At 39.4% G+C, this 25,148-nt stretch overlaps 1 protein-coding gene across 2 annotated transcripts in view; it reads right to left on the minus strand.

Moving 5' to 3' along the window:
• The window catches only part of HYCC1 (hyccin PI4KA lipid kinase complex subunit 1), a 68,655-nt gene extending 44,130 nt beyond the window's left edge, over positions 1-24,525 (minus strand). For both annotated transcript variants that reach the window (XM_066239515.1, XM_066239516.1), the window contains exon 1: positions 24,336-24,525. The gene's annotated coding sequence lies outside the window, so the exon portion shown is untranslated. The remainder of the gene's footprint in view (positions 1-24,335) is intronic.
• Between the last annotated feature and the right edge of the window lie 623 nt (positions 24,526-25,148).

Consider the following 25,148-nt stretch of genomic DNA (forward strand, 5'->3'; position numbering starts at 1 on the left):
ACGACTATATCAACAGTAGTTATCCAGAACATTGGAATTACTTAAATTAGAAAAAAGAAAGCTAAGGAAAGGCAAAACAAATTTATCTCAAGCAAAACTTGCTAAAGTATGATGCAGTTTTCTTCACCCATCCATCCATATGAAGTAGACTTAGAAACTGTTTCTTGAGGAAAAAAAATCTTAACCCTATCTGAATTTCCTAACCTTCTAGTTCGGGTACAAATCCTGCATTAGGCTTCTTAACTGTCATCAGTATTATCAAGTTGTAGAAACTGAGGCAGAATTACCAGAACCTGAATCCTATTTCTGCTATTTTCTTGGAGCATAACCTTGAGCAAGTCATTGCCTTTTTTATCTGTGAAATAGGAATAAACACAGTACTACTTACTTTCAAGGGGTTGTTGTGAGAATCCAACAAAAAAATTGCAAATAAAAGAACTTATTACATTACCTGGCAATAAAGTAGTATTACTTTAAAACATTATTATTGAAAAATATCAACTCATACAGCTTGCACTCAGCTATCAAAGTAAACAGATACGCCTTAACAACACAAGGGTCTTGCTAAATAATAAATTCTAAAGTTTCTGTTGTCTAAGTCCCATGAAAAACATTGTTAATTATATACACACACAATCATGAAGAATTGAGAGAGATGCATTTTATTTTTTAGAATAAAAATACCCCATATATTTGATTGTTTATTCTAAATTTTATCCTTGGATCAAGTCAACCAGAAAACCATATAGATATAGATAAATATAGATAAATATAGATATATAGATATATACACACATACACTCAAACACCGTATTATTAATTTCATAAAACAGTGCATTTATTTAGATTAACTATACTTTGGAATTATGTCCAAAATATTAGTACTAGACAACATGCTATCCCCTTCTAAATCCAATGGGGGGGAAAAAAATCACATTTTCAGTTTTCAGTATCAAGAAAGTAACTGGTTTGCTTTTATATTATAGATACTGTGAGTCTCATAACAGATTCTCTTTGCGTTGATTCTAATAAAATAGAAGTCAAAGTTTTTATCCTAACTCTGTCCAAAAAATAACAGGCCTGAATTAATCTTATCTATTGTTTTATATTATACTCTACCCTTATTTTGTTTTCACCTGGATTTCTTTATGTTTATCCTGTTATAAATACTTATGAAGCAAAATGAAACAAAGTAAATATGTATATTTCTTTTGTATTTATCCATTGTTTATCCAGTAAATTAAGAAAGAGAGTTATAAAGGGGCGGCAAGATGGCAATGGAGTAGGCAGACGTACCAACTTCCACCTCCTAGAACCAAAGTGGATTACAACTTAATTTTAAGAACAATCATCTGGAAAAACCAACTTTGGACTAAACTAAGAAGACTCTTTAACCAAGGATCACTGAAGAAATCACACTGAGACTGGTAGGAAAGTGGAAACACGGAGAGGGCTGACCAGCTCCCGGGAGCGAGTGTCAGCCAAGAGGGACTCACATCATAGGAGGTGAGCTTAGCAGAGAGGAGAGGGTCCTGGGATCCAGGAATGAAGCCCCAGCCTGCAGCCCCAGAGCTTAGAAGAGGCATACAGGCAGTATTTAGCTGCAAAACAAGCCAGGATACTGTTTGTAAGAAAGAGACAGATTTCTCAGACCCAGGATTCTTCTTTTTTTTTTTTTTAATAATTTTATTTTTTTAATGGGGTGACATCAATAAATCAGGATACATATATTCAAAGATAACAGGTCCAGGGTATCTTGTCGTTCAATTATGTTGCATACCCATCACCCAAAGTCAGATTGTCCTCTGTCACCTTCTATCTTGTTTTCTTTGTGCCCTTCCCCCTCCCCCTTTCCCTCTCCCATTCCCCCCTCTCCCCCGTAACCACCACACTCTTATCAATGTCTCTTAGTTTCACTTTTATGTCCCACCTATGTATGGAATAATGCAGTTCCTGGTTTTTTCTGATTTACTTATTTCGCTTCGTATCATGTTATCAAGATCCCACCATTTTGCTGTAAGTGTTCCGATGTCATCATTTCTTATGGCTGAGTAGTATTCCATAGTGTGTATGTGCCACATCTTCTTTATCCAGTCATCTATTGACGGGCTTTTTGGTTGTTTCCATGCCCAGGATTCTTCTTAAAGAGACCACACAGAAAACCTCTTTCACAACCACTCAACCGGGGTTCCGGGGGATGGGCAGAGATGAGGGGACCAGAGTAGCAGAAAGAGAGTGTAATCTAGGAGAGTGTAATCAGGAAGAAACACTTTAAGGGACAGCCACCCTAACCCCTGGGCTGAATCACTCTCCAAATCTAAAGTGAATATTTTTCCTGGAACCAGCAATACCAGCAAAGGGAAGCAGGTCTACCACCCAAACAGAAGCTCAATGGATGAACACAACAAGCACCTAAATAAAGAGACAGCAAGTATAAAAAAAGGACATTGAAATAATAAAAAAGAATCAGTCAGAAATGACAAATATAATACCAGAAATGAAGACCACACTAGAAGGAATTAAAAGCAGGATGGATAAAGCTGAGGATCAAATTAGTAAGTTAGAGGACAAGATAAACAAAAGCATGGAAGCAGAGCAGCAAAAAGAAAATAGGCTCAAAAAGTCTGAGGAAACTCTAAGAGAGCTCTGTGACAACATGAAGAGAAATAACATCCACATCATAGGGGTTCCTGAAGGAGAAGAGAAAGGACAAAGGATAGAGAGTCTGATTGAAGAAATCATAGCTGAAAACTTCCCTAAACTGATGAAGGAAAAGTCAAACAAGTTCAAGAAGCACAGAGAGTTCCATTAAGAATGAACCCAAAAAGGCCAAAACCAAGACACATCATAATTAAAATATAAAAATTAAGAGATAAAGAAAGAATACTAAAAACTGTAAAAGGAAAGCAGTCTATTACCTACAGAGGAGCCCCCATAAGGATGACATCTGACTTCTCAACAGAAACATTAGAGGCCAAAAGAGAATGGCAAGAAATATTCAAAGTAATGCAAAACAAGAGCCTACAACCAAGATATCCAGCAAGGCTATCATTTAAAATTGAAGGAGAAATAAAAAGTTTCCTAGACACAAAAAAAAAATTTCAAGAAATTCATTACAACCAAATCAATGCTACAAGAAATGTTAAGGGCCTGCTGTAAACAGAACAAAGGGGGAAAATATCTAGTAAAAGAAGAATGTAGATTTAAAGAATAAAATAGCAATAAACAACTACATATCCTTAAATGTAAATGGAGTAAACGGTCCAATCAAAAGACATAGGGTAGCTGCATGGATAAGAAAACAGGACCCATACATATGCTGTCTAAAAGAGACACACCTCAAAACAAAAGATACACATAGACTGAAGGTAAAGGGATGGAAAAAAATATTTCATGCAAATGGAAATGAAAAAAAGGCTGGGATAGCAATATTTATATCAGACAAAATAGACTTTAAAACAAAGAATATAGTAAGAGATAAAGAAGTCCACTACATAATGATAAAGGGAGCAATCCAACAGGAGGATATAACCATTATAAATATCTATGCACCTAATATAGGAGCACCTAAATATATAAAGCAGATTTTGATGGGCATAAAGGGCAAGATCAATGGCAATACTATAACAGTAGGGGATTTTAATACCCCACTAACATCACTGGATAGATCCTAAAGAAAGAAAATTAACAAAGAAAAAGCAGACTTAAAGGACACACTAGATCAGCTGGATTTAATAGATATCTTCAGAACCTTTCACCCTAAAGCAGCAGAATACACATTCTTTTCAAGTGCTCATGGTACATTCTCTATGATAGACCACATGCTAGGACACCAAACGAGTCTTAACAAATTTAAGAAGATTGAAATCATATCAAGCATCTTCTTGGATCACAGTGGTATGAAACTAGAAATCAACTATAATATAAAAACTGAAAAACACTCAAACACTTGGAAATTAAATAGCATGTTATTAAATAATGATTGAGTTCACAATGAGATCAAGGAAGAAATAAAAAAATTTCCTTGAAACAAATGAAAACGAACATACAACAACTCAAAATGTATGGTACATGGCAAAAGCAGTCCTGAGAGGGAAGTTCATAGCACTACAGGCATACCCTAAGAAGCTAGGAAAAGCTCAAATATACAATTTAACCCTGCATCTAAAAGAACTAGAAAAAGAACAGCAAGTAAAACCCAGAGGAAGTAGAAGGAAGGAAGTAATAAAGATCAGAGCAGAAATAAATGACATAGAGGCTAAAAAAACAATACCGAGGATCAATGAAACCAAGAGCTGGTTCTTTGAAAAGGTAAACAAGATCGATTAACCTTTAACCAGACTCACCAAGAAAAAAAAGAGAGAGGACTCAAATAAATAAAATTAGAAATGAGAGAGGAGAACAACTGACACAGCAGAAATACAAAGGATTGTAAGAAAATACTATGAAGAACTGTATGCCATAAAATTAAGACAACCTAGGCAAAAGGGACAAATTCCTTGAAACATAATCTTTCAAAAATCAATATAGAAGAATCAGAAAACCTAAACAGACCAATTTCATCAAATGAGATTGAAACAGTTATTAAAAACTCCCAACAGCCTGACCAGGTAGTAGTGCAGTGGATAGAGCATCAGACTGGGACGTGGAGGACCCAGGTTCGAGACCCTGAGGTTGCCAGCTTGAGTGCAGGCTCATCTGGCTTGAACAAAAAAGCTCACCAGCTTGGACCCAAGGTCACTGGCTCAAGCAAGGGGTTACTCGGTCTGCTGAAGGCCCGTGGTCAAGGCACATATGAGAAAGCAATCAATGGACAACTGAAGTGTCACAATGAAAAACTGATTTTGATGCTTCTCATCTCCCTTCATTCCTGTCTGTCTGTCCTTATCTATCCCTCTCTCTGACTCTCTCTCTGTCCCTGTAAAAACAAAAAACAAAACAAAAAAAAACCTCCCAACAAACAAAAGTCCTGGGCCAGATGGCTTCACAGGCGAATTTTACCAAATATTCAAAGAAGAACTAACTCCTATCCTTCTCAAGTTATTTCAAAAAATTCAAGAGGAGGGAAGACTTCCAAGCTCCTTTTATGAGGCAAGCTTATATAATACTGATTCCAAAACCAAGCAAAGACACTACAAAGAAAGAAAACTACAGACCAATATCCCTGATGAAATTAGATGCCAAAATTCTCAACAAAATATTAGCAAACCGGATCCAGCAATAAATGAAAAAAAATCATACATCATAATCAGGTGGGATTTATTCTAGGGAGACAAGGTTGGCACAATATCAGCAATTCAATCAATATGATTAAACACATAAACAAAAGAAAGGATAAAAATCACATGATAATATCAATAGATGCAGAAAAAGTATTTGATAAAATCCAGCACCCATTTATAATCAAAACTCTCAGCAAAGTGGGAATACAGGGATCATACCTCAACATGCTAAAGGCCATCTATGACAAACCCAAAGCCAACATCATAATCAATGGGCAAAAATTAAAAGAAATCCCTTTAAGATCAGGAACAAGGCAGGGGTGCCCCCTTTCACCACTCTTATTCAACATAGTTCTGGAAGTCCTAGCCACAGCAATCAGACAACAAGAAGAAATAAAAGACATCCAAATTGGAAAAAAAGAAGTAAAACTATCATTATTTGCAGATGATATGCTATTGTATATAGAAAACCCTAAAGTCTCAGTCAAAAAACTACTGGACCTGATAAATGAATTCAGCAAGGTGGCAGGATATAAAATCAATATTCAGAAATCAGTGGCATTTTTATACACCAACAATGAACTGTCTGAAAGAGAAATTAAGGAAACAATCCCCTTCACTATTGCAATAAAAATAATAATAAAGTACCTAGGAGTAAATTTAACCAAAGAGGTTAAAGACTTGTACTTGGAAAATTATAAAACATTGATAAAGGAAATCAAGAAAGATACAAAGAAGTGGAAGCATATACTGTGTTCATGGATAGGAAGAATAAACATCATTAAAATGTCTCTATAGGCCCTGGCCGGTTGGCTCAGCGGTAGAGCATCGGCCTAGCATGCGGGGGACCCGGGTTTGCCCATTTGCTTCTCCACCCTCCCCTTCCTCTCTGTATCTCTCTTCCCCTCCCGCAGCCAAGGCTCCATTGCAGCAAAGATGGCCCGGGCGCTGGGGATGGCTCCTTGGCCTCTGCCCCAGGCGCTAGAGTGGCTCTGGTCCCGGCAAAGCGACGCCCCGGAGGGGCAGAGCATCGCCCCCTGGTGGGCAGAGCGTCGCCCCTGGTGGGCGTGCCGGGTGGATCCCGGTCAGGCACATGCGGGAGTCTGTTTGACTGTCTCTCCCCATTTCCAGCTTCAGAAAAATACAAAAAAAAAAAAAAAAAAATGTATCACCCAAAACAATCTATAAATTCAATGCAGTTCTTATTAAAATACCAATGACATACTTCACAGATATAAAACAAATATTTCAAAAATTTATATGGAACCAAAAAAGAACACGAATAGCCTCAGCAATCCTGAAAAAGAAGAATAAAGTTGGGGGTATCACACTTCCTGATATCAAGTTATACCACAGGGCCATCATACTCAAAACAGCTTGGTACTGGCATAAGAACAGGCATACAGATCAATGGAACAGAACAGAGAACCTAGAAATAAACCCACACCTATATGGACAATTGATATTTAACAAAGGAGGTAAGAGCATACAATGGAGTAAAGACAGTCTCTTTAACAAATGATGTTGGGAAAATTAAACAGGTACTACTTGCAAAAAAATGAAACTGGATCACCATCTTACACAATTCACAATAAACTCAAAATGGATAAAAGACTTAAATGTAAGTTGTGAAACCATAAACATCTTGGAAGAAAAACATAGGCAGTAAACTCTCTGATATCTCTCATAACAAAATTTTTGCTGCTTTATCTCTACAGGCAAGTGAAATAAAGGACAGGATGAACAAATGGGACTATATGAAACTAAAAAGCTTTTGCACAACAAAAGACACCATTAACAAAATAAAAAGACAACCCACACAATGGGAGAATATATTCGCCAATATATCTGATGAGGGGTTAATAACCAAAATTTATAAAAAAAAAAACTTGAAAAACTCAACACCAGGAAGGTAAACAATCCAATCAAAAAATGGGCAAAAGAAATGAACAGACACTTCTCCAAAGAGGACATACAGATGGCCAATAGGCATATGAAAAAATGTTCAACATCACTAATCATTAGAGAAATGCAAATTAAAACCACAATGAGATACCACCTCACACCTGTCAGAATGGCGGTTATTAACAAAACAACACAGAATAAGCACTGGTGAGGATGTGGAAAAAAGGGAACCCTCCTGCACTGCTGGTGGGAATGCAGACTGGTGCGGCCACTGTGGAAAACAGTATGGAGATTCCTCAAAAAATTAAAAATGGAATGCCCTTTGATCAAGCTATCCCACCTTTAGGAATATATCCTATGAATACCAAATCACTGATTCAAAAGAAGAAATGTACCCCTGTGTTTATCGCAGCATTGTTTACAACAGCCAAGATCTGGAAATAGCCCAAGTGTCCCTCAGTGGACGAGTGGATTAAAAAGCAGTGGTAACATACACAATGAAATACTACGTGGCCATGCAGAAGAAGGAAATTTTACCTTTTGCGACAACATGGATGAACTTGGAAACTATTATGATAAGCCAGGCATAGAAAGGCAAATACCATATTATCTCACTTATATGTGGAATTTCATTAACATAATAAACTGAGGAATTAAACAGAAACAGAGGCAGGGTCACAGGAAACAGACAGCTGTCAGAGGGAAAAGGGACTGGATCAAAGAAGGTGAAGGTATTAACTAAACAACATATATACATTAAAAAAAGGCTATGAGGAGAAATGTAAAAGAAAGCCCAATGTAAATATTATCTTAAAATCATTTTGCTATCATTTGTCCCTCTTTCTGGCTCTTTCCTAAAAATAACAGCATATGGAAATATATTTTCCAAAGCAAAGTTCTACTTCAATCCGTTTAAACTTTTGAAGAGTTCAGAACAAGTCATTCCAAGATGTACCTAGGTTATAAGGATTATTTTGAGCTAAAAGCAACTGAATCTCTGCAGGCTCAAGAGATACTTCTGCCCCCATTGCAACCCAATTACCTAGAAGTTAAACTAGGGGTCCTGCCCATAATAAGTGGTTATAAGAGATTACCTTTTTGACCTAACTATATGGCAAGGCAAACTACTAATTACTGAACATCTGCTCTTCTTATCCTCCTGCATGACTTTCCTCTCCGCTTAAGTTCCTATGCACCTTACCTCATCCTTCCCTCTGAATGCCATCTATACCCATATATGCCATATTTTCCCTTTCTGTCTCTGACTCTCTTATGACATGCGAGTTTCCCATGCACTGGAAATTAAATTTGGTTTTCTCTTGTTAATCTGTCTCACATCATTTTGATTATTCAACCAACCAAAAGTACCAGTGCTGAAAGGGAAATTTTTCTCTTCCCCCCACTTGCTGTATTCTAACTGACAATTTTCCCTCCTCTAATACTAGAGACAAAGTAAGAGAGAAATGTTAAGAGAACCAAATTCCAATTGACTTAGAGGTTGGACTGATGTCTTAGGGTGAGTCACTGCCCTTTAGAAAACTGGAATGAGACTCGCAACCATTAATGAAGTCTACTAATAAAGGTTCAGACGTTCAATTAAAAAGTGCTGGGAAGGCCCTGGCTGGTTGGCTCAGTGGTAGAGCATTGGCCTGGCATGCAGAAGTCCCGGGTTCGATTCCCGGCCAAGGCACATAGGAGAAGCGCCCGTCTGTTTCTCCACCCCTCCCCCTCTCCTTCCTCTCTGTCTCTCTCTTCCCCTCCCGCAGCCGAGGCTCCATTGGAGCAAAGATGGCCCAGGCGCTGGGGATGGCTCCTTGGCCTCGGCCCCAGGCCCCAGGCGTTAGAGTGGTTCTGGTCGCGGCAGAGCGATGCCCCAGAGGGGCAGAGCATCGTCCCCTGGTGGGCAGAGCATCGCCCCCTGGTGGGCGTGCCAGGTGGATCCCGGTCAGGCGCATGCGGGAGTCTGTCTGTCTCTCCCGTTTCTAGCTTCAGAAAAATATAAGAAAGTGCTGGGAACAAAGAGAGGGTGCAATGAGAACATGCAAGTAAACAGTTAGTGGCAGTACTGTGTACTAATAGAGCCATAATAACAAAAGAGGGGAAGTAGGATTTGCCACCTTAAAATATGCTTTTTGGGATATTAATTATTTTAAATTAGTTACTTTTTAATAAACAAAAAACTTGGGAAAATCTTTGACCTAACTGCCTACAAGAATGTATGTATATATGTATGTATGTATGTATTTAAAGAAGGAGGAGAGAAAGAGAGAGAGGCATTACTCTTCCACTTAGTTATGTCATTGATTGCTCGTGTGCCTTGACCATGGCTCGAATTGGCCAACTCAGGATTCAAGCCAGTGCCCTCACAGTTGAGCCCCCAAGCTAGAACTGGTGACCTCTGCACTCCAGGACAACACTTTATCTACTGTGCCACTAGCCAGGGCACTTCCATACAAGAATTTTATAAAGGACCTGATCCAGGAAGAGAGATACCATCAAAAGATAGCTATAGTTTAATATAAACTAAGTATATTAGACAAGAGGAACCTAGCAAGGCCTGTTTGATCGTGTCCCATTGTTAAAGATGGCCCAGCAAACATTTATCTCCCAAACATTTGCTTTGCCATCTCCACTTGAATTGCCTTCCTCCCGTTTGAAATTTGAAACCATAGACAGACAGACAGACAGACACACACACACACACACCCTTCTCCTTAGCTCAAGATGGCATATAAGCCTTAGCCCATTGATCTGTCTTCAGGTTCCACCTTCTAAGGGAAGCCCTGTATGTACATACATAATAAATTTAACTATTCCATTAATCTGTCCCGTGTTAATCTATTAGTCCAGCCAGAAGAAGTTATAGGCTATAAAGAAAATTATTTTTCCTCCCCAAGAAAAGCAACAGATTTTGACTGTACTACAAGATTCTATTTGATTCTTCTCAGAAACTCAGTGGATATTAATATAGTTGTTTTTCTTTGTTTAAAAAAACATACTAACCAACCCTGGCCAGTAGCACAATGGTTAGAGCACTGTCCCAGAGCGCTGAAGTTGCCTGTTCAATCCCAGGGTCGCTGGTTCAGCTCAGTCACAGCATGTGTGAGAAGCAATCAGTGGTGCACAAGTTAGTGGAAAAATGAGTTGATGCTTATTCCTCTTTCCTCCTTCCCTCAAACCACTCTCTCTCTCTCTCAAACCAATGAAAAAATAAATAAAAATAAATTTAAAATTATACTAACCAAAGCAGAAATAAATAGTTCTGTATGATCATGTTAATTCATATTAACTGGAGTAAGTCAACTTGTTTTAGCAGAGGCTTATTTTAAAATTACTTTTTAAGCCTGACCTGTGGTGGCGCAGTGGATAAAGCGTCGACCTGGAAATGCTGAGGTCACCGGTTCGAAACCCTGGGCTTGCCTGGTCAAGGCACATATGGGAGTTGATGCTTCCAGCTCCTCCCCCCCTTCTCTCTCTCTGTCTCTCCTCTCTCTCTCTCTCTCTCTCTCTCTCTCTCTCTCTCTCTCTCTCCCTCTCCTCTCTAAAAAATGAATAAATTTAAAAAAATTACTTTTTAAAAGTTTTCAAAAATATTTCTTATACCAATTTAACAAAATGTAAACTAGACGTTGTTTTGCAGCTGAATATGAAACTAAAATAAGTACAGGCCCTGGCCAGTATGCTCAGTGGTAGAGCGGCAGCCCCATGTGTGGATGTCCCAGGTTCAATTCCCGATCAGGGCACACAGGAGAAGCGACCATCTGCTTCTCCACCCCTCCCCTTTTCTCTCCCTCTTTCTCTTTCTCTCTCTCCTTTTCTCCCCCTTCCTCCTCTCACAGCCATACCTTGATTGGTTCAAGCGAGTTGGCCTCAAGGGCTGAGGATGGCTCCCTGGACTCCATCTCAGGAGCAAAAAAAAGGCTCCATTGGAGCAACAGCCCAGATGGGCAGAGCATTGCCCCCAGTGGGCTTGCTGAGTGGATCCCAGCCAGGCTGCATGCAGGAGTCTGTCTCTGCCTCCCCTCCTCTCACTAAAAACAAATAAATAAAAATAAAAAAATAAGTACAGTAAAAATTTCTATCTTAGTTCCTCCAAAAGGACTTGAAAGTCCTGTAAGAATGTTTAATCCCTGAAGTAATTAAAGCATTCCTTTTTCTACTGTTTCTGAATAAAGGGTTTATAATAGCAAACTAGAGATCTGTTTGGACTCTTTCACCAATAACTAATTCCTGGTTGATGGAATCACATTCAATAAATCATATTATATTACAATAAATTCTAGGGTTTTATGATCTGAAGATACAGTACACAGTATAACCCCCCTAATTACCACTGTGTGATTTCCATGAAGAGGCTGGCCTTCTGAGGTACATTACTACCTAAAATGTATAACATATTTGAAATTCTCACACAAAAAAAATAAATTTCACTCTTACTTTTCTTAATGTTGCCTCTCTGGCCTGTCCTACCTTTCCTCTCAATCTGTCATTATCATGGATAAAAAGAGTTTCTCATCTCCAAATAAAAATATTTTTAAAATTAAATATATGAATGGTAGAGGAGTTTATTGGAAGGAATCCTTTTAGAAGTGTCCCAGTAGAGCCCAAGCTCTAGGTCAATCAGGCGTCCCGGATTCGACTTCCCAGTGCAGGGACACTCCTGCTTATCAGCAGGGCTGGCAGCCTCTTCCAGACTACTTTTGAGGCGGCTATGAGGATTCTACTGATCAGTGCCAACACTAACTGCCACCGAGGAAAAGCACGACTGACACAACAAGTTAGTTGCAGGAATCACACAGGCAATTTTTACTCACAAATCCTTTTGACATGCCTGGGTACAGCTTAAGGGGGCCCCACTGTTGCATCCACCGGGTACAAGAACAAACGTTGGAGACTTTCAGGAGTTTAGATGTTACTTTATTGGCCAGTTTAACCTGCGCAGGGGCAAACTCCCAAGATGTCCGGAGACACCGTGCTCACAAGGAGCTGCAAACAGAAGCCGTGCCTGGCGCTTACAGCCAGGTCCTTATATATCCTAAGTGAGCAAGCATATACAGAAGCAGATGTGGCAGTTTAGCTATTGGCTAGGGAGGTCGCACGCAGCATAGCAACAGGGGCCGGTTTTAGCTTAGTGGCGAATTTCAAACATAAACTTCTGATAAGGGTCTCTGACCTTCTTTGTTCTCAGCCTCATAGGGGCCCTATCAGCACTCCCTGTTCCTTCAATAGTTACACTCTTGGCAGCCCCAGCATATCAGTACTCCCTGAATCTAACACCGATCGGCGTGCTCCTCTCGGTTGTCTTTGGTCAGAGCTCAGAGCAGTGTGGAGACAGTCCAGGTTCAATTGGAGTCTGGGTGACTACCTCAGCAGGGGACCCTTCAGCTTTAGTACCTTTTCTGGCCAACGCCTTATAACAGGTGTCAATCTACAGGATTATCACCTCAAACCATCTTTTTGAGAGTACCTCACAGGGAGCCCTTTTTATGTTAATCTACTGAAATGTTACATCAAGCCACTTTTAAGATGTTCCTAGGGAAGCTTCTTGTTTATGTTAACTTACAGAGTTATGACATCAAGCCACTTCTTATCTATGCATAACTTTACACACACACTAACTGGGCCCTGCTCGAAAGTCCAAGTCTGTTTATTACATCTGCACACACTATATTAATTCCTATCCAGATGGCATAACTTTAATTTCCCTAATTAATTTTAATATTATAGCTTAATTACTTTTATATATCTTCCATATTTTTTATATTTCTATATATTTAATTACTATAACATTATATTACTACAACATTAAGACATTTTAAACAGAATATATAGTTAGCACAAAGTACTGTGTGCATAACTAAAATCTCTCTTCCACTTTTTTATAGGAAGAGGAATATCTTATATTTCCTTTTACAAGCACCCCACCCAACTCCAGTCTTTTAACATAGTTCAGTAAAGAGAAGAAGCAACATGGAAGAACAAAAAGTTCCAAAAAACTAATGGCCAAGTTCCAAAAAGTTACTTAAAATTCTAAGTCTCAGTTTCCTCAACTGTAAAAAGTAGGTGATAACATCTACATTAATGATTTAAGGATTAAAAATAATATAAATAAAACATTGGCACACCAAAGATATCAATAGTCATAATTCTAATTATCACTAACAAAATAATTATCAATTTGACAACTGAGAATGCATTTCAGGATCTTACACTTCCTGAAATGGTATAAAGCAGTGGTTGGCAAACTGCGGCTTGCAAGCCACATGCGGCTCTTTGGCCCCTTGAGTGCGGCTCTTCCACAAAATACCACGTGCAGGTGCTACCTCAGTAAGGAATGTGCCTGCCTATATAGTTTTAAGTTTAAAAAATTTGGCTCTCAAAAGAAATTTCAATTGTTGTACTATTGATACTTGGCTCTGTTGACTAATGAGTTTGCCGACCACTGGTACAGAGCAGGGGTCCCCAAACTTTTTACACAGGGGACCAGTTCACTGTCCCTCAGACCGTTGGAGGGCCAGACTATAAAAAAAACTATGAACAAATCCCTAGGCACACTGCACATATCTTATTTTAAAGTAAAAAAACAAAACGGGAACAAATACAATATTTAAAATAAAGAACAAGTAAATTTAAATCAACAAACTGACCAGTATTTCAATGGGAACTATGCTCCTCTCACTGGCCACCAATGAAAGAGGTGCCCCTTCCAGAAGTGTGGGGGGGGGGTAGATAAATGGCCTCAGGAGGTCGCATGCAGCCTGTGGGCCTGTAGTTTGGGAACCCCTGGTATAGAGAATGGGAAGTAGGCTTTATTAGATTCAAATGCCCTCCAGTAACTTCCATTGGTATTTATTCTTTACTAATTACTTACTAATTTACTAGCCCAGGGGTCGGGAACCTTTCTGGCTGAGAGAGCCATGAACGCCACATATTTTAAAATGTAATTCCGTGAGAGGCATACAACGACCCATGTACATTACACATTATCCAATTAAAATTTGGTGTTGTCCCGGAGGACAGCTGTGATTGGCTCCAGCCACCCGCAACCATGAACATGAGCGGTAGGAAATGAATGGATTGTAATACATGAGAATGTTTTATATTTTTAACATTATTTTTTTATTAAAGATTTGTCTGTGAGCCAGATGCAGCCATCAAAAGAGACACATCTGGCTCACAAGCCATAGGTTCCTGACCCCTGTAATCTACTGCCACTGCATTCAATTATTTCACCACCACTTTACTCCTTAACCCAGTATATATTGGTTGTCATTACATATGCTCCATGGTCTTATACATAAATCTATTGGTTCTTTCTCAATACTTATTCTTTCTCTTTAACCTTGCCACAAGTCTTCCTTTCTGAAACTCGACTAAGAAGACTTCCCTGACTTCAACATTATGTTTCTATCACCCATATAACCACCTTCTGATTTTCTGTACTTCTCTAATAGTCTATTTGATTTGCACAGTTCTACCTTCCCTGCTTAGTGGATGCTTTTCATCCCACCCATTTCTAAAAGACTTTCATCTTCTTCTCTATTCTTTTACCAGGACCCACTTGAAGTTTCATAATGCCCCCCCAAAGTCTCTCCCTATTCTAAATTACTAAAGTGTGTACTGTTTTGGGGGCTATGTTGTCACTCTGTCCACCACTGAAATATCTATGGGTTAACAAATCAGCAGGAAACTTGAAATTTAGATTAAAAGGGAATGTATGTGCCTAGCAAGTTTAAAGAGGCCAGACTAGTAACTTTTTATGCTCCCCCCATGAGTGGAGGAGGGGAATACAGTATGTGTGTTGATTAGAACCAATTCCCTACCTGAATTGTTATTTACAAGTAAAGGGGGGGAAACACCAGAAAAGCTCAAAAAAGATAAAAACAGAGTTCATAATTGCTTGCCCAATTTTAGCACTTTCAAGGCATGCATTATTCTCTTAAATTTCCAAGCCTATAAGTGACTCTATAACCTCCAATAATTTTCATAGTACAATTAAAAACTCAAATACAATGTTTTCACTAAGTCTAGTGCAAATAACTGAATAAATCCTTATGCATTTATATGAGAAAGCAACTAATGTTCATCAGTTCATCAAAAGACTCTTTGTGCAAGAAACACACCAAACGAGTATCACTTAACATTTAGTACTAAAAGGCTACCCTGATGCAAGCCTCAACAATGGCAAATATTTAAACTACAGTGGAAAAGTACTGCTTCCAAAACCCCTTGATCTCTTATATGTGTTGCACTTAACATTCTTTACAAGGTACAAACAGGATTCAGGAATGCAAATTGATCTTGAACACCCTATAAATTAAAATCTGAATTAAATGAAGTACATTATACAAATATTATCCCATTCCCTTTCCGGGACTTTCTACTTAACCTCAATTTCAAAAAAATAAAATAAAGAAAATGGAAGACTATTTTCCTAACATACTAAAAAAATTTGTCCAAAAAAAACAACTGTGAAACCCTAAAAGCACTCTCATTTAAATGACAAACAAGCCAATGATGCCTACTATTCACTACTCTAATTTAAAATTATCCTAGACATTCTGATAAATGTAATTTTTTTAAAAAGGATTAAATATTGGCAAGAAAACAAAATTAACATTATTTTCAATACTATAACTGCCTTATTACAAAAATCCAATAAGAATTATCAGAATTAAGAGTCCATAAAATAACCAGTTAGAAAACAGTATACACAAATCACCAACTTTTCCATGTTCTATCAGGAAGATGTAATCCTCTTCAAAATACTGTACAGTGAAAAAAGATTCATTCACAATAGCAACAGTGTTTTAAAATATCAAAAATTAACTTTAAAAACAGGCAGAATCACATGAAGAAAACTACAAAACACTGTCATTAGAGATGACTTGGAGAAATTATTAATATTATTGTAAAGAGATCACAACTATCTCTAAAAATTAATTTAGAAATTCCAGTGGGGTTCTTTGGGATCTTTATAAACTGAATTGAAAGTAATCTAGAAAAAACAATATATGAGAAATGCTAAAAACCTTTTGAAAAAGATAATAGGAATTCACACAACCATATAATAAAAGATATTAAAAGTTGTATTTAGGACTGTTTGAAATTAATGGATCAAAATAATAAAGATTCCAAAGAAGCAGAATAAAAATCCCAGAAAAATATCATATAGGCATATTTTTTAAAAATTGGTATATAATAAAGATGACGCTTAAAACCTCTGAAGAAATATAATTGTTCAATAAATAGTATTAAAATAAATGACTTGTCATTCTACATTAAAATACATCCCAAATAGATTAAATATGTAAATGGTTTTTAAAACTGTGAAGGTAATATAAGAAAATAGAGGTGAATAGTTAAATTATCTGGGAATTCAAGAAGGCTTTCCTAAGCAGGCTGATACCATAAAGAAAAATGATATATTTGACTATATCAAAAAATGTTAAAAATCTGTCTAAAAAGAAAAACACCAAAAAACAAAATGAGAATGCAAACAACAAAGTGGAAAAATTATTTGCAATATAATTTGATAAAGTCTGTTTTATATACAAAAAGCTCTCATAATGTAATTTTTTTTGTTTTTTTATTTTTCTATAGCCTTTTTTTTTTTTTTTTTTTTTACAGAGACAGAGAGTGAGTCAGAGAGAGGGATAGACAGGGACAGACAGACAGGAACGCAGAGATGAGAAGCATCAATCATTAGTTTTCCATTACGCGTTGCAACACCTTAGTTGTTCATTGATTGCTTTCTCATATGTGCCTTGACCGCGGGCCTTCAGCAGACCGAGTAACCCCTTGCTGGAGCCAGTGACCCTGGGTTCAAGCTGGTGGGCTTTTGCTCAAACCAGATGAGCCCGCGCTCAAGCTGGCGACCTCAGGTTCTTGAACCTGGGTCCTCTGCATCCCAGTCCGGCGCTCTATCCATTGCGCCACTGCCTGGTCAGGCTCATAATGCAATTTTTTTTTTTTTTTTTTGGGAGGAGAGAGAGAGAGACCGAGAGGGGGAGAGAGGAAAGAGAGACAGAGAGAGAAGGGGGAAGGAGCTGGAAGCATCAACTCCCATATGTGCCTTGACCAGGCAAGCCCAGGATTTTGAACCAGTGACCTCAGCATTTCCAGGTCGATGCTTTATCCACTGTGCCACCACAGGTCAGGCCTCATAATGCAATTTTTAAATACCTCCAATATCTTAATAAACAAAGGACACTAATGGATAATTCACAAAAAAATATAAATATTTATTTTCACTAATAAGAAAAAAAAATTTATAAAAGATATAACTTTTCATATGAAAATGGCAGTTCTTTAATTGCTAGTGCTGAATGAGAGGTTGTTGGCTTTCTCAAAACAGTAAGTGTGGATATTCATTAAACCTTTCTGGAAGGCAATCTATTAATACCTATTAAAATAACTTAAATATGGATAACTTTTGACTTCAGGATTTATCTTAAGGAAATAAAGATATGGGCAACGATTAATCCGTCAAGAAGCTAACTGGAACCACAATATTCACTCAACATTATTAGAAAAAGCTTAAATTTTCAACAATTAAAATGGTGGGACTCTGGTCAGGTTGGTTCAGTGGTGTAGCATTGGCCCAGCATGTGGATGTCCCAGGTTTGATTCCCACTCAGGGCACACAGAAGTGCCCATCTGCTTCTCCACCCTTCCCCTCTCACCTCATTCTCCCTTTCTCTCTCTCTTTCCCCTTCTGCAGCCAGGGCTCAATGGAGTGAGTTGGCCCCGGTGCTGAGGATAGCTCTGTGGCCTCCACCTCAGGTGCTAAGAAGAGCTCAGTTGCACCCACAGCCCCAGATGGGCAGAGAATCGCCCCATAGTGGGCTTGCCAGGTGGATCCCAGTCAGTGGGTCAGGGCGCATGCTGGAGTTTGTCTCACAACCTCCCTTCCACTCACTGAATAATTAAAAAAAAAAAAGTGGTTAAATAAATGATGGTAAGCCCATTTGCTGCAATATAAGCTATACATTTAAAACAATATTACATTATAAACAAATAATATTTTATTGACTCATTTTGTTAAGTGAAAATAAGATAGTGACAAAGCAGCACACACACATACACAAAAAGAATTACACACAATATGGGTTCTTTTTGTTAAAAAAATAAAATACTTAATAAAAAAGAACTATAAGAATATTCACCAAAGTGTTAATAATGATCATCTCCGGGTGAAGGCATTATAAAAATCACTTACTATTTATGCTTTCCTGAAATTTACAATTGTTCTACAATTATTTATTACATTAGTAATTAAGAAAATACAGAATGTTTATAATATTGCTGTGGCTATAGTAACAATGGTATCCAAAATCATGCCAACACTAATATCCCACCCTATTTAGGTGCACCAAAATTAGAGATGTCTACCCTCTTTAGGTCAGAGCATACTTTGATACTTGAATCACAGTGAAAGAAAATTTCAGGACTTGAAATCAATCAAACAAAAATTTTCACTCTTCCTTTATTTATGATCAAGCACTTGTCAAAAAATATTTAGATATTAATTGTTATGCTTTTAGCCCCCTGCCAAAAGAATCAAGGGTGAAGAATAACAAGGTTTGGATCTCAGAACCAGTAAAGCTCAGCATTTACCTATATCCAAATTGTGAGCTAGAAATATTTTTTCTAAAAAGTGAATGGGGAGCCTGACCAGGCAGTGGCACAGTGGATAGAGCATCAGACTGGGATGTGGAAGACCCAGGTTCAAGACCCCAAGGTCGCCAGCTTGAGCGCAGGCTCATCTGGTTTGAGCAAAAAGCTCACCAGCTTGGGCCCAAGGTCGCTGGCTTGAGCAAGGGGTTACTGGTCTGCTGTAGCCCCCAGGTCAAGGCACATATGAGAAAGCAATCAATGAACAACTAAAGTGCCACAATGAAAAATTAATGATTGATGCTTCTCATCTCTCTCAGTTCCTGTCTGTCTGTCCCTATCTATCCCTCTCTCTGACTCTCTCTCTGTCTCTGTAAAAAAGAAAAGAAAAAAAGAAACAAACAAAAAGTGAATGGGGGATTTGCCTATCTGTAGTGTTACAGTGGACAAAGCGTAGACCTGGAATGCCAAGGTCACTGGTTCAAAACCCTGGACTTACCTGGTCCAGGTACATATTGGGAGTTGATACTTCCTGCTCCTCCCCACTTCTCTCTCTCTCTCTGTATCTCTCCTTCTGTCTCTCTCCCCTATCTCTCTAAAAATAAATAAATAAAATCTTTTTAAAAAGTAGATGGGGGATATAGGTATTATCTTTCTCAGTATAGAAAGTATGGGCCTTCAACACTTCTAATCACAATTCTTCTCCATCTCATTTGGGAGATCAATGAATGATTTTCTCCCCCAATGTATTTAAAAGGCATATATCCAAAGGGCAAGCTAGCAGGATTTCTTCTGAGCAAAGATGTTGTAAATCGGGGATTTTCAAATATTAAATGTTCTCTTTCCACAGTGTAAATATGCTGCCTAACTCCAAGAGGGCCAAAAAGACTCTGGCAGTATTTGGCTCTCAACAATAAGCAATAGTCAAACTGTTAACTCCATCTGCTCCCCTCCAAAAAATGACAAAGCACTGCATAGCGGTGCCAGGGGTCTCAGGCTCCATTTAAGGAGTTTTCTGAAGGGCATCCATTTTCTCAATATTAACATGCTCTCTAATTTTTTTTTTGTACTTCAGAGAACCAATCTTGATTCTACATAATGACAACTTTAATGCTAATAACAAGGAAATAAACTATATCATTATATTCTTTGTGAGGGATGTTGCTAACAGAATTGTCTTCCTTTCTTATTGGTCAAAGCTTTTAAATTCCAACCATTTCTACTGCCTCAGAGACTTAGTTTTAATAAATATCGACTCTTTCCTGTATATCTCACTTCCTGCTTTCCTTAAGACTGTAAAGAAACAAACACAACATTCCTTCAATCTGTATCCCGCTGTAGTGGTTTCCAACATGCACACACAGTGGAATTACCCAGGGAACTTTAAAATACCTATGCAACCAATCTATCATAACAGAAAGTAGATTAGTAGTTTCCAGGAGTTGAAAGGGAAAGATTATGAAAAGACATGAGAAAACTTTTGGAGGTGACAAATGTGTTCATTATTTTGATTGTGGTGATGATGTTGCGAATGTAAACATCAAACAAACTGCACGTTAAATATGTATAGTCCATTAATGCCAACTATAATTCAACAAAGCTTTTGAAATAAATACTGATGTCTAGGTCCTACCTCATAAATTGGTGTGTGGGTTCCCCCCTGGAGACTGGGATTCTTAAAAGCTCTCCAGATGATTGTAAATTGCAGCTAAGATTGAGAACCACTGTTCTATAGTTAGTTATCTTTATCCCCTCTCTCCATTCTTCATTTCAGCTTTCTTGAAATGTCTCACTCAAGCATATCTACTTTATCATCACCCATTCTTTCTCAATTTTCTGAAGACTGGTTTCTGAATCATCACTCAGATAAAACTATACTTGTTAAAGTCACTGATGGACTTCTGACAAATTAATTGGTCCCTGGAGTTCTCTCCTTACTTGATCCCCTTTTGCAGCATTCAAAATTGTTGATCAATTGCCCCTCTATTTAAAAATCCCTTCATCCTTAGCATCTCTCCTACTGGCCCTCCTACCTTTCTCTAACTACTACAGTACTCTTCTCTTTCACACTATTCTTCTATTTCTGCTCTCTATCAGGGTCTGTTCTCAGACTACTGCTTTTATCACGCTAAAGACTATCCCTAAGTTATTTTAACACGAGCAAATCAATATAGCTTCAATTTAACCCCCAATCTTCCCTCTCATCCTGAATTCCTTTATAAATTCCACATCCATAGATCCAAACATCTACATCTTCACCTGAATGTTGCATAGCTTCCTCAAATTAAAAAAAAAAATTGAAAATTGATTTTACCATCTTCCCTCTATTTCTGTGTTCCACATTTCCAATCAATAGAACCAAGTCAAATCCTCAGGGACCTGATTCCTTCTTCCTTTTTTCCCAAAGGTGACAGGACCAGTCAGATTCTACCTCACTCTTCAGAGTGAGGGTCTAAAACACAAATCCATTAAATAGCTATTGATCACCTTCAATCCAATGGCCTAGCCAGGAAACAATACTGTGGTCTGGTCCTCTACCACCCTCACAATTCTCATCTTCCACCATTTTCCTAATCCCTGCATTCAAGCCATGTCAATGTCAATGTTATTAACTTTGGATTTGCTGACGACTTCTCTAAACTGTCATGGTTTAGACCAATTGAATACTATACAGTAATGAAAAAGAAGGAAATCTTACCCTCTGAGACAGCACGGATGAGCTGGAAAGCATTATGCTAAGGAAAATAAGCCAGTCAGATAAAGACAAGTACCATATGATTTCACTCCTATGTGGAATCTAATGAACAAAATGAACTAAACAAAATAGAGACAGACTCATAGCTAGAGAGCAGGCGGACAGCTGTGACTTGGGGAGGGAGGTGGGAGCTAACAGTGGAGGGATTAAGCAAGAGAAAAATACTCATGGAGATGAACAACAGTGTGGTGACTGCAGGGAAGGTACGGGGGGAGGTGGAGGAGGGTGTGGGGGGATAAATGGTAATGGACAAAAATCTGACTTGGGGTAGTGAACACACAATATAGGGATGATGTGTTACAGAATTGTGCACCTGTGGCGTGTGGTGGCTCAGTGGATAGAGTGTTGACCTGAGGTCACCACTTTGAAACCGTGGCCTTGCCCAGTCAAGGCCCATACAACAAGTGATTGATAAAAAACTAAAGTGAAGCAACTATGAGTTGATACTTCTTGCTACACCACCTCTTCTCTCTGTAAAATCAATAAATAAAATCTTTAAAAAAAATGTGTACCTGAAACCTGTATAATTTTAACCAGTATTACCTCAATAAATTCAATTAAAAATTAAACAGTCATGGCTTCTCATGCCTCCTTGCCTTCTCACTTACTACACTCTCCTTTTGAAAAGTTATTTCCTTACCTCCTGCACTTGGCAAAATTTTTTTATTTTACATATTTTATTTATTTGTTGGTTTGTTTGTTTATTTTTGCCCCTGACCTTTCCCTCCTGTAGTCCCCATAGTGTTGTCTGTGTCTATGAGGCAAAACTATATTACACTTCAAAGCTCTAGTGGGTGTTCCTGACTCTACCTACACGAAGCTGTTAGCCATCTCCTACTCTGCTCCCTTACTACACTAGGCATTATCTCTAATCACACTTACCACATGGTATTATAATTGCTACTTTACTTATCTGTCTGGTAAATTAGACAGTAAATTCCTTGATGACAACAACTATGACATTTATTTCTGTATGCCTAGTATCTATTCAGCCTGGGTCAGTACAAAAAAAAAATTGATATTATTTGCAAAATGTAAACTTGATACTTTAAATATGGCCTTGATACCAATGTTATTTAAAGATTTCTTAATACTACAAAATAAATATCAGGCAAGAGGATCCTGAATAAAACCGTCAAATATCTTTATTACAAGGTATTTTTAAACTGTCACAATGACTCCACTGTAAAAAATGCAACCAAGAGCAGATTTCAGAAAAGAGAAATACAAAAACAAAAAGGAAGCATAGCAGATATAACACACCGACCTGGCCAATGCTTCATTTGGATGTCCAAGTCCCGGTACTGTTAATGCTGGTAACTAAGAGGGTTTACAATCCCTCTATGGTAATAATCATACAGAGTAAAGTCAAAAATACTAATCCAGAATTTGTTTTCTAAATAGGTTACGGTTTTCTCCCTTGCCATTTTGTTTAAATGAATTATTTTAATAACTGACTTTGATGCAGATCCTCAAGACTTTTGCTCTTTCTTGCCTTTTTCTGCATATTAAAAATATGGTGTTTTGGACTAATATTCATCTCCCAAACCTATTAACCTAAAGAAACATATTAACCTAAAGAAAAAATGCTTAGAAACTGTAGGGGGGAGGAAAAGGGAGTAGAGTTTGGATGTGAAGAGAATGTTTTCAAAGAAAACAACATTGACTCAAGGTTACACCGATCCTTATGACTTCATGCAGATAAGATTTTAAACGCTGAAAAATCTCAAACTGTAAAGTGTTACATGAACCAAAGAGGTGGCATACCTGCTCCAAAATACTACGTGTGACTCAAAGGAAAAGTCATTTGCAAAAGCACAGCCTGGCCCTCCTGCCTGCAGTCTGGTCTCTGAGATAAGCAGCAGCCAGCCGCCAGGGGAACAGACTCCCCCTACCTGAAGAGCGGAGCGGCTGCCGGGCGTGCGGGAGTGTATTTCTCGGAGAACCGACTCCGCGCAGTCAGACCACTGGGGCAATTTTAAAAGCTTTCGGGACTGTCTCAACTCTTGAGTGTACAAAGCACACGTGTGCACACTGAAGGACGGATGCCCAGTTTAGCTGAAGCGTGTAAACTTGTGGGCTTTCAATGAAACAATTTTCGGACAAAACCCGACGATTCTCGGGAACGTTCAAATCAGCGTTGGGAGAGAAATAACTCCTAGGAAGGAGGCGACCAGGGCTGAAGCGGAGATCTAGTGTAACCGCCAAGGAGCCGCAGCGGCTTTCTGAATCTCTACGTCGCGCCGGGGTCCAACGACCAAAGCGAACGCTTTCAAAGAACGAGGGGGGTCGACGGTGACCATTTTGGCCACTAGACTGGACCGCGGGCGGCAGCCTCACTGGACTGGGAGGAAGGGATGGGAGAGGTCAGGGCGGAGCATCAGCCAGGGTGCGGCGGGCGGGGGTGAGGCGTTCCACCCGCATCCAGCCCGCATTGAGGCGGCCGGTCCCCCTGCGGTGGCGGCACCTGGGTCACGCCCGCAGCCTAGACCGCTCCTCGCAGGGAAGAGAAAGAGCCAGCCCGCGCACACAAAGCCGCTGCCGCCGGGGCAGCAGCGGGACTGAGTCCAACTTCGGGGCGCGCAGCCGGCGAGCGCAGCCCACTCGCCCGCCCCGCCGCTCTTGGCCCGCGACGCCCCCCGCGCCCAGCGCGGTCCTGTGCCCTCCCGCGACGCCTCGTGCGGGAGCCGTTATCCCCAAAGAAGCCGCCGCCTGCCCGAGGGACAAAGTCCCGGTCCCCTCCCTGCCGCCGCCTCGCCCCGGCTCCTCCCTGACAAAAAAGTTATCGGTTGTCGGCCGCCTAGGGGGCCCGCCGTGGGTCGCTCGACCGGACTCACCAGAGCGGCTCCCGGAGCTCCACCTCCAGAACTCTACTTGTCTGGCTCACAGCGACGGCGTCCCGTCCTGCTTTTCCCGGGTAGCAGCGGCACCTGACCCCCTTGTTCCTAGCAAAACGGGTCCCGACGAGCCATCTTCCCCCTCCGCTCACTGACTGACAACCCAGCTCCGAGAGCCGCCACTGCCGCCAGCCACTCTGACAGGCACCGCTAGAGACCCGTCCCCAGGCAGCCAACCACCACCGCCCCACACTAGTTCGGCCTATCACCGTCGCCTGGGGCGGGACCAGAACAACTTCTCCACTAATGAGAATCTTTCTCTGCTGGGTTTGGGGCGGATCCGTGAGGTAGAAGGGGAGGGCGACGAGGGTAGGCGTGGTTTCATCAATGGGCGTGGTCGGGGTGTCCAAAGGAAGAAGACTAACTGTAAGATTTGCGGCAAGGGCTACTAGGCTGTACTGATCGGTGAAGGTCTCTTAGACTCTGAGCCATTAGTATTTATGGACCTCACAGAAGAAAACAAGCTTTTCAGAGTGATATTAACCATAATCACAGAAAATAAACTATTTGATATTTTAATTTCTTGATCAGAAGGATTCACTTTCCAGGAATTCGAGACACAAGAATTTATCAAAATCTTACCAAATTCTAAGAGAAAAAAATGTACGTTTTTGCAAAATGGTAATGAAAACTCTTCCCACTTTATTATATCACTGCTTTAGGCCTTAGCCTGGAAACAGTCAAATACAATTCCCCAATTCTCTCCATGGGCTCTATTTTTCCCCCAATCTTTCCTCCCTACTCTTTTCTGCA

The sequence above is a fragment of the Saccopteryx bilineata genome, chromosome 7 (assembly GCF_036850765.1).
Source record: "Saccopteryx bilineata isolate mSacBil1 chromosome 7, mSacBil1_pri_phased_curated, whole genome shotgun sequence".
NCBI lineage: Eukaryota > Metazoa > Chordata > Mammalia > Chiroptera > Emballonuridae > Saccopteryx > Saccopteryx bilineata.